Source organism: Macrobrachium nipponense, chromosome 3 (assembly GCF_015104395.2).
Source record: "Macrobrachium nipponense isolate FS-2020 chromosome 3, ASM1510439v2, whole genome shotgun sequence".
Lineage (NCBI taxonomy): Eukaryota > Metazoa > Arthropoda > Malacostraca > Decapoda > Palaemonidae > Macrobrachium > Macrobrachium nipponense.
In genome coordinates this window covers 134088555-134100285 of record NC_087202.1, presented here as the reverse complement: position 1 = coordinate 134100285, position 11731 = coordinate 134088555, and the positions used below count along the sequence as shown (strand labels likewise).

Sequence of the window (11731 nt, the reverse complement as noted above, 5' to 3'; positions counted from 1 at the left end):
ATACCAATGCCGTCTGTCAGCTATTCATATATCTATCTCGCTTTAGCTCCTAAGAAGTCAACGAGAGAGAGAGAGAGAGGAGAGAGATTCTGTTTATTTGACGTAGGTCTCAACTGCGATTTACTTAGTATATCATGGGATATTTCTTTATTGCTCTTGCTTTCATAGGTATCTGGGTTTATTCGATATGAGATCGAGCGTCCTCTTCATAATTCAAGATAGGCCTAATGAGCTGACACAAATCCCTAACTGAAATTACTTTACTGTTTACTCACATCATTAAAACTTTACCCTTCCGAGTTCAGATGTCCACACCAGGCTTCTTATTTCCCTTAACAATCCGCCACAATTACGGGCAAGAGCCCGTGCTGACCTAATCTAAACCAACCGACCAACCGACCAACCCAGAGCTTTTGAAGGAATGGATACTGGGTAGGAAATGACCATAATAGATAAGAGGGAGGTGGGAGGTGGGAGAGAGTAGTTTCCATTAATGGTAAGAGTTATTCAATTACAGATAATATTAAATGCCATCATGAATACGAGATGGTGCTAGGAGTGAGGGGATACCATTATGGATAAGAGGAGGCGATTCCATTATGGGCACATGCAGGGGAGGCCATTATGGAAAAGAGGAGGCAATTCCATTATAGATAAATGGAGGGAATACCAATATGGACAAAGAGGAAGCAATTCCATTATGGATAAATGGAGGGAATACCAATATGGATAAAGAGGAAGCAATTCCATTATGGATAAATGGAGGGAATACCAATATGGACAAAGAGGAAGCAATTCCATTATAGATAAATGGAGGGAATATCAATATGGATAAAGAGGAGGCAATTCCATTATGGATAAATGGAGGGAATACCAATATGGATAAAGAGGAGGCAATTCCATTATGGATAAATGAAGGGGGGTGTGCCATTATGGAATAGAGGAGACGATTCCATTTTGGTTAAATAGAGGGGATACCATTATGGATAAGAAAATGGGTTATTCATCAAGGCAAAAGGTGGGGATCTCAATATGGAGAAGAGAAGGAATCATATTATGGATACGAGGGGAGATGTCATTATGGATAAGAGGGGGGGGGGGGGATGCCATTATGGATAGGAGGGATGCCATTATAATAAGTAGGAGGAGGAATGCCATAATGGGTAGGAGGAGGGGCTGCCTTTATGGATAAGTGGAAGGGTTGTCATTATGGATAAAGTTTAAAGGGGTGCTATTATGGATAGAGGGTGGAGGGGATGGCCTTATGGATAAGGAGAAGTGAAGGCATCATGGATAAAGGGTGAACGGTGCCATTATGGATAAAGGGTGGAAGGGATGCCATTATGGATACTAAGAGGCTATATCATTATGGAAAAGAGGAGGAGAGAGAAAGGGAAATATGGAGAATGAGGACTCATAACGGATGTTGAGGACTACAATGAGTGGCCAAAAGCGAGAAGGCTTAAAGACCTCATTATCCACCGGGGCTGATGGCGATTCCGTCTACGAGTGAGAGGAGTCTCTCTCTTCTCTCTCTCTCTCTCTCTCTCTCTCTCTCTCTCTCTCTCTCTCATATTCCACTATTCGACTTTAAAATTAACAAGATATTATTATCATAATCAACACCCTATATTTCAAATTGCATTGTCGATCATATCATTAATTGATACCTAATAGATTTTTCTCCAATAGGTAAAGTGTTTAAGTAGAAACATAAAAAGTATATAAAAAGATTTGTTTGTAATTATACAGGAATTTTTATGAACTTGACCAAGTCATTACTGAATATCTAGGACTAATGGTTTCATTGATTACGAATCGGGTTCATGTTACGCTGCTTTGTTGTAACAGCAACCTTCAAAATATGTGACGTGTAACACGCAACATTTTTGTTATTAATTACTATTATACTAAGTATAAGCAATTTCTTGTTTATCATCAACCATTTATTAATCACTGATATAATCCTTTCTGACTTACCAACTAACAGAAGAACTTCGGTCCATCACAAGAAAGGTGAGCATACTTGGACTAAGACGCTTGTTTACGCAAAATTTCACGTCAATCTTGATGATACACATTTGCGTACATGCGTATTTAAGTAGTGTTCTAAGTAACTCAGCGCAATGAAACCTGAAATCTACTAGCCAATATTCATGGCCAATTAGTAAAGAACGCTTGTTACTCCCGCCATCAACAACCTCTAGGGGTTCATAAAATTATATAAAACCATTCGTTACGTCCAGCTGCCCATATGGCTTTAAAGACTTCTTAGCGGTGTTGACAGTAGTGTAAATTGATATCAAACAAAACAGTAATTGCCATATCAATCAGCGTCGGATTTGCACTGAGTGCGAATAGATGGATTCATTTATTCAGGGGCATCTGTATGTGGCGCCATCTATGTGTGTGTGTGTGTTTGTTTGTTTACTAAAGGTCAAATACGAGAGATTCGAGCAGGAAACTAGGCCTATGAGTCTATGAGTGTAATTCGAGAGTGAAACTAGGCCTATGATCAGTGTAATTCGAGCAAGAAATAGGCAAATGATAAGTAACCGATTATAACACAATAGGATTTTGATATTATCAACAGAATTTTCGGTATTAGCACATGTATTTTTATGGACTCTGATGTATACACCAACAGGTTAGCAGTGCACGGACTATACAACAAACATCAATTATCGCTATAGTTGCTTTGGCAGCAGGAGCTGGGCCGGAACTGAACGATCATGACATAAATTAAAAATTTATTCCTATCTATAACAAAGCATCAGCTACCATACAAAACACTCACTTCCTTATAAAGAAAATCTAATGGGGGTGGGGGTGGATATTTAAAAATGAGATATAGAGCTCTTTCATATTCATCCTTTTACCTAATGAATAAAAAACTAACGAAAGTTGATTACTTCATAAATTGATATTAGATACCCCTAAGTATTGCGTCACGCACACCATATCCTCAGCGTCATACATCACTATCACGTGCATGTTATCTCGCTCTTTGATCAGGAATTTGAAATAAAAAAGGTCATCATGGCTGTGACGGAATCAAATCTATGACGTCACGGGTTCTGAACAGTGACGCCCACACAGCCATGTTTGTCCTGTTTGATAGCTCTGCTTACTCAGTTGTCTTCGTCCAATATTTACAAATCAAATGTATTCAGTTGTTATCTATCACCTTATTGCATTTCGGTCTTGAAAATACCATTCATGTTCTTATGTGTTAAGGTGAGCTGTGAACGTTTCTGATGTTCGTCTCATTAGCAAATGACCTCACCAACCGCACATCCTAACCTAACATAACCTAGGGTAGGATACCCACTAGAGCAAGATATTAGTTTGAAAAGTTTCCATAAGCTTACCCTAATTTGAATGGAAAGAATCAGTGGGATTATGGTCTTACATTTCACTTTTGCTTTTTCCCACACCCTAAAACCCCACTTTGCCAAAATGGTCCCCGGAATTGTAAGATATAAGGATGAGGTTCACTATCTCTCAAGTAGTACTATTCATTTGCAAACGAAGCGAATGTCAGGCACGTTCACAGCACACATTGAAACATAGGATAATGATATTTTCAAGTTCAACATGCAATACTGATTTAAAGTAAAATGATACCCTTTATGTGTTTGAAATCCTTGATATATCGGAAATGGCAAAACTCTCAACTGCGCACTGCGCACAAAATTTGCTGGAGTTCGTTGTAAGGTACCAAGCTGAATCACTTCCTAGTTTTGGGAGATGCGGAGCAGGACCAGAATCGGGGTTTGGTAATCGTCTTGTTAGTGGAGATTTCTTGAAGGTTCTTGTGTAAATCTGATGCCTTTGAATGACGGGAAGAAACTCCCATTCTTCAGACTGATGTTAACAGACCGACCACATGGGTTCATTCGTGATATCTTAGACCTATAGGTCAGTGGAAACCCATAGAAATTAAATCTGTCCCTCTTTCTATTTCGGCCACGGCTATTGTAACCAAATATTGCACTTACTTTCATAGGCCAAGCAATAACTCGTCATCTATTATGCAAAATTGGCATATGCCAACGTTACCAGACATTGGATTCTACATGGCGCTTGTTTACAAAGAATGCTGATGTATCATAGTGGGTAGACAAATTACTTAACACGATTTCTATAGTAGATCCATAAGTGCATTTGATGTCTATGCCAGTCCCTTACGACGCTCCTGATTGGCTGTTGATAAGCCACTCACAGGGCTGGAAACTCTGTCTCTCTCGAGAGTTCAAGTATGCAGGATGTAAGTTCCACCTCTCCTGAAAGAAGTATACCTCAGGAGAGGTGGAACTTAGATCCTATGTATGTGAACTCTCGAGAGAGACTGAGAGTTTCCAGCTCTGTGAGTGGCTTATCAACAGCCAATCAGGAGCGTCGTAAGGGACTAGCCTAGACATCAAATGCACGGTTGCTGTGAATCTACTATTCAACTGAATATTTCTGGAAAGAACAACGCAGTTATATACTGTATATAAAAATTATACAATACATAATGATACCTTTAATTTACTCAAACTGAAAGGATATATTGTAAAATGGAAGGAAAACAAAGTGATGTAGTTAAATGTAATATATATATATATATATATATATATATATATATATATATATATATATATTATAAATTTTTCCCAGTGTTTCAAGGGGCTGGGCAAGTGCCCCTCTTGCCCCTATGTGCGGGTGCCCATGGTACACACACTCACACACACACACATATATAGATCATATTTATATAGTATATATATAATATATATATTTATTTATACTAATATATATTAATATATATAGATATATTATATACTATTTTATATATAATATATAATATATATATATATATATATCTATATATATGTTATATACTCTATTTTTGCCGTTCACATTTTCTTAATACCTGCTTACTGTTAAAGGAGAATATTGACATCACTGTCATTATCACTATTATAGCACCTGAATTATTTTTACCTCTCCTTCGTATTCGACGTTGTGGAATATTTGCATTATCCCTGAAAGATATTAAGAATTTGAGATATACTGTTCACTCAGATCAGGACGAAAACGGAAGCCTGAGAGAGAGAGAGAGAGAGAGAGAGAGAGAGAGAGAGAGAGAGAGAGAGAGAGAGAGAGAGATTCCCAAAGGAGTCATGAAACCGTGCTACTACCCTTCCGACTAGGAAATCACCACTGGTGCCAAGTGCTCGAGCAACTGTATCTAATGAGTTGTATTCATTTGTATGATTCCATCTTTTGAATTTACTATACTTTCATAGAAAAAAAAAAAACAGGTTAAAATACACCGATCTGGAATGAAAGTTTTAACGGAAACAAGTAGTACGTGGCAAGCCGGAGGATAGGCCTACGATATTTCATTCTGCACAGTGTTCATCTCTAAACTTTCATATACACAACTATTTATCAATCTGTTTATCCTATTATCGCATCCTATATTCCATTGCAAATGTTGAAAAACGGACGTAAAGTATTAGTTTGTATTACAAAACACTGGGTAGGTCTTCAATTCAGATGCAGAACTGATTGACCATAGTCGTTGTAAGTGCCAAACAGTGGTCAAAGTAGATTTGTAAATCTTCTCTCTCTCTCTCTCTCTCTCTCTCTCTCTCTCTCTCTCTCTCTCAAAAATATAGATGTGTCCGAAACAATATAAATACCAGGAAGATAAAGCTGACTAGAACGGCAAAGTCCAATATTTGATATGTGGCGAAAGTAGTTTTCATGTGGTAGCTACTATTTATCTGTCAGTTATCATGTGAATGTAACAAATGCTATTAGTTATTTAGCACTTAAGTGTGGCAATTTTCATTGCAGATGGGATGATCATAATGCCAAGTAAGTACAACTACAAAATTGATAGATTAATGAACAATTTCTTTGATGTGCATCAACTACTGTACAAAGACTTAGGCAAAGAAATAATGGATGGAAAAATCAGTGTATTCAGAAAACGAAGGCAAAAAATATGTCACGAGAGAGAGAGAGAGAGAGAGAGAGAGAGAGAGAGAGAGAGAACGCGCAAGGCACGAAGTCGAGAGGTGGCACCGAATCTGCTAAAGCAATCAACTTGCCCCAAACTATGCTATCCCCCTTACCCACTCCTTATGACCCACAGATCCCCCATTCCCCCAAAAGGCGTCTTCTCCTCATCCTACCTCTCTCTCTCTCTCTCTCTCTCTCTCTCTCTCTCTCTCTCTCTGTTTTCTTCACCAAAGCCTCATTTCACGAGACCCATTTTTTCTCTTACCTTTGGTTCCAAAAGTCGTATTTTTGTGGCACAAAACAGCAAATTAACTGTTAATAAAGTTAATTTTCTTGAACTGATGACACATTCTACAGATAGATTTTCTATGCAAACTGTAGGACTTCGTTTCTTATAGTGTGCAGTTATATGTAGATCGACCAAGAGGTCAACGAACAGGTTTGTAATTGCCAATTCTCATACGGGCAGATGTTGAAGAATGAGAATGTTTTACTACACGTTGCTTGTTAGATGACATTCTTCATCACCCGTTAATCTTTGACTTCTCTTATCTCTCTCTTTGCTTTCAAACCCTTTATTGGCCTGTCTCCTTCAGCAGCTGTTCAGACAAAAGAGGTTCGGTAGGCGGCATTGCGACAAGAATGACATTAAACGAAGATAAAACTATGAGGCTCTAATCAGTAGTCACATCTAGCCGAAGTGCTTAGTTAAGTATAAGTCACGTTGCTCTCTTTATGGCTGTTGGTGGGTTATATCCAGTGCAACAACATGGTACTAAAAGTGAGAGCCGAATTTTGGCAGCCTCACAGTAAATTCGTTTTTTCATTGTATTCCTAAAGACAGCATCATAAACCAATGTATTTTTTTTTTTTTTTAATTTTGACGAAGAAAGTGTTCCGTGATATTACAAAGTTTCCCTCCCGCTATTTATTTAGAAGATCATCTATGGTTTTTGTCCAAGTTTGCCCGCCTGAAAATACTGTAGTACATCCGTTCCCGCTGTATCACACACACACACACACACACAAACATACACACAAGACGCCATCCATTTGAAATGGCACCTAGAAAGGATATCCCTGACAGCTCAGTCTCCTTCCAAGTTTATTGACTCCAAGCGTGTGTTCATGTGTCAAAGCAGAAGACAGTCTTTGTGTCTGAAAAATCATTCATCACGCCCAGTGTAGGACTGATTGTTCCTCTCTTGAGAAGTGTAAATGAATATTTGTAATATGAAAAAGATGGACTGATATCACTCTAATCTTGAAAGCAGGAAATAAAAAGGCTTTTCCCTTTCAGAATGCATCGACCATAGCGAAATTTGATACCAGAACCTACAGATGTGTCTTCTTCCAACATACGTTTGTCTCTGCGAATCTACATAAACACACAAATGAAATATTAGCCACCAATCATGATTAACAGGATGAAAGCCCGAGTCCGGATGGACTCGAAAAATAAACAAGTACTGGGATTGTCCCCCCTAAGCTTCAGTTTATTAATCGTCAAGATGAAAAACGCGAATAGAGATTATGACAAAATGACGCCAAGCAGATGCGACTGATATGACCCGGGTCCCCGAAGGGAGGAATCTTAAGAGCAATTATGCAGGTCGCAATAAATGTTGCTCTAGGTCATAACTGAACCACCGATCTTAGCGAAGTCTTTGGCAGTTACATTTTACACGCAACGCTCACACTACCAGTGACATTATAAACTTTTTGCGGTCATTTGTTGTTCATATGAGTCTAATTTTTTTCCCTCACGGAACGCTCTGCTCACTTGTTCATTCGATCCGCCATTGGTAGCAGGTGCTGCCTGATACACGATTCTCCTCTTATACCGCAGACGGCACATCCTGTTCCGTCTTATGTCTCTTATCGGCGTTTCTCTTCTTTCTCTATCTGTATAATCTTTGACTTTTCCTTTCTGTTTACCGGTCCATCTTTGCGTATGTGTGAGAGGGGTTGGGTGGGGAGAGTCCTTCATGGTGTCAAATCTTAAATTGTAAACTATATTGGAATATTTTAATAGCAGACTGAAACTGCTTATTCGTAACCTAACATATAACAAATTGTTTACTCTTAAACTGAGTTAGAGAGTCTTAACCAAACTATACTCTGTTTTTTTTCATCTGTCCATCTGCCTGTGGCATTTTTGTATGGCAACACTGCTCCCGGGGCTTTAGATAGTTCGCTATGTGTAAGTTTTAGGTAAATAAAAAGGATATCTGGGTGTACATTGCAACTGAAAAAAGTGTTTTAATAATTTACTTGTATGCGAATTACACCGTATTCGAAATAGGATATTATTATAATCGTTGAATGTAAGCTGAATGTGCTATCTAAAGCCCGGGACGAGTGTTGCCATACAAAAACACCACAACCGGGTGGACAGTGAAAAAAAGTTTTTTTTTTTTTTATAGATATGCTTCATGTCTCCTGAAAACAAGTTTGAGTAATATAAGGAAAACTACTTCCAGAAGTGCATACAGCGTATATTTATGGATTACCATAATACTCTCTCTCTCTCTCTTTTGATATATGTATGTATGATAAATATATATATATATATATATATATGTATATATATATATATATATATATAATATATATATATATATATATATATCGAGCTACAAATGTCCTTTAATATCTAATTCGCTCTTCCTCGGAATTAATATAGTTTCATATATAAAGGACATTTGTAGCTCGATATATGTATATGAATCACGGTAATGTGATATGACTTATATATATATATATATATATATATATATATATATATATATGTATATATATATATATATATATATATATATATATATATATATACATATATATATATATATATATAGATATATATAATATATATATATATATATATATATATATATATATATATATATATATATATTTACATACTATGTCTCCTGAAAACAAGTAATATAGTGTAAACTGCCAAAATGAATAGTTCAGCTTACGTTCTCAAATCGATCTAGTTTTCCCTCAGATTTTGGTACCGTGACTAGAGGGACCCAATTCTGTATAATGGATGTTTCGTTGTTTTTTCTTTTATTCTTGACGCTTTTATTGTATATTTAATAAATGTTTGATGACGATGACTAAGTACCAAAATAGGAAGGAATCAGGTTAGCTTCTCACCCCAAACTCCGGTCCAAACCTTTTAATAGATACCAGGTGACAAATCAGATTCGGAGATCTCATCCCAAAGTAGCATGAGAAGTATGAATACCACTTTTACGTTAATACTGGAAACTAAATCGGTTACGTTTTGACAAGACTTTCGGATCCAGTAACAACTGATGCCATTCTTTATTAGCGTGGACACTGGAATATCATTCTTTATTTTATATTTCCAGTTGATTCCCCGCCTAATTCTTACATACTTTAATCTGATTCAACTAAAAGTAAAACAAGCATTATTCATAGGAATGAAGATCAATGACGTCACTCAAACCGTTAGCGTGTCGGAAGTATCATAGACAAATATTCTATGTCCAGCTAGATTTCCGCGCACCTGTAGCCTGTCCTTTACGGGTCGAGTCAAAAGAATGCTTCAAAAATAGTATGACATTCTATCTCGACAAATGTCGCAGTTGATTAAGGGTGTTACAACACATGTCGTACATTCGACGCCGACTGCTGTGGTTCAGCTGACACTCATATTGGCGGTTAGTCGGATCGGATTCCTTTTCGCTCTAGACTTAGGTCTGAATCGCTCAGCCGTCTATAGCGAAACGTTGATGAGGGCCTCTGTATGTGTATTTCAAATGACAGCTGAAATAAAAATAAATCGATAGATAGATAAATAAATAAATAAATAAATAAATAAATAAATAGTAACGACACATATACCGCATAGAATCTATCATCCTCAGTGGTATATTAATTTCCTGGGAATCATAAATTCGTCTACATAAGCATAAAGAAGATGGTCACTCATTTCTTACTGCCCTAGTGGAAGTTAGAGTAAAATTACAGAGGAAACGTTTTTAGCTAATTTCGTTTTTCTCTTTCAATATCTTCTACGTTTTTTTTTTCTTATCCACCCGGTATCGTCGGTCACACGTGAAAATGCTTTCCTTTACTAAGCCGCAAATGCTTGTTTGTTAATATTGAATACACCCGCTAGGCGTACGGTATTTCCTAAGGTAAACTGAATTAGACTTTTAGGGAGTTTTTGTGGCTTAAAATTTGAGAATACGCATTTAAATACATACAAACGTGCACACGCGCCAGTTAATTCTCAGTAAATCTGGATGGATGAGACCGCTAGACCTATACCCTCCCCTTATCCCTTGGTGTAACTTGTTCTGTTTCAAAGCTGGGATCAGCGTCATTATCCTAGATGTTGTGACGCCAATTTGAATAGCCATAATCAATCAAATCAATCAGAGCTGGGGCACGACCGTTGGAAGAAAGTTAGATAACCAAGACCACAGGCCTTATGGACGCAATCACTAAGCAAAGGCGCCAAATACTGTTTAAAGTATAACTTGGTTTTACCAGACCACTGAGCTGATTAACAGCTCTCCTAGGGCTGGCCCGAAGGATTAGATATTTTTACGTGGTTAGGAACCAATTGGTCACCTAGCTACGGGACCTACAGCTTATTGCGGGATCCGAACCACATTATATGGAGAAATTAATTCCTATCACCAGAAATAAATTCCTCTGATTCCGCGTTGGCACCAAATACAGTAAAACTTCTGACGTCACAATCTGAAGAGGCAAGAAGATTCAGTCGTTAATTAGCTGTGTTTGCGAAAGGTCGCTTTTTTTAGTCTCTCCACTCATGTGTGTTCTGTGCTTTCACTGGGAGTCGTAGGGTTACCGCCGTGCCGAAGCTTCTAGAGTCCTGATTGTCACTATACCTACAACAGGTGTAAATTTGAAGAGAATCTTGGTGAAATGACAAAGATGTTTATTGTTAATTTAAATAATCAAAACCCTTGAAGAGGAAGGACAACGGGCAAAGACATCACTTGGGGGAAAGGTAAAGTACTTTCATATCCCGGTGGTGCTGGTATATTGCAGTCCAGTATCGGTCCAGTACTTTGATGACATTCAGTTTTTGTGTGATGAATTTAACGTTTTCAAATCATGTCTCTTTATTTTCTAGGCCTATGTGTACCGTTCAAATAATATCTATCTACTAGGTCTATTTGTACAGTTCAGATCACATTTACTATTTATCTACGGGGTTTATTTGTACAGTACGTTACTGACATATTTCATAGTCTCATATGTTTATGTATTTATTTTTGTATTACTGTCTATTTTTACAGTTCTTACTACAGTAAGTTCCAGAAGTGAAGCGACAAATCTCAGAATTGATCGTACTTCTATAGAAACTCATGGGGTTGCCCATTAGTATATTTTATCCCAATTAATGTCATCCTATTTATCTGATAAAATGTATCAGTGATTAACTGTATAAGCGCACAAAGTATTTCCCCAGTGAATGATCAATGTTAGTTCAGTAATTGTTTATTAATAGAAAAAAAAAAGAATTTCTCCAAAGAAACATCTGCGTCTTCCAAAGTGTGATATGAAGTGTTCACCATGGAGTGGCAGCAGGAACCGTGTGCATAAGCATTGGCCTAATATTTGTAAATTAACTTTCTACTTTTATAGCGTTATATCGAAAGTTATTATGATTTCTTTTGATAAAGCACAGAGAAGTTTA

The 11731-nt window shown here is 37.3% G+C and overlaps 1 protein-coding gene across 3 annotated transcripts in view; it reads left to right on the top strand.

The window, feature by feature from the left end:
* Nucleotides 1-11731, top strand: part of LOC135222068 (high affinity copper uptake protein 1-like) — a 467399-nt gene that overhangs the window by 15266 nt on the left and 440402 nt on the right. Inside the window, exon 1 of one of the 3 annotated variants that reach the window (XM_064260228.1) lies at nucleotides 10805-11038. The exons of the other annotated variants lie outside the window; for them this stretch is intronic. The gene's annotated coding sequence lies outside the window, so the exon portion shown is untranslated. Of the gene's footprint in view, nucleotides 1-10804; nucleotides 11039-11731 lie in introns of those variants that run through there. 3 annotated transcript variants of the gene reach the window in all.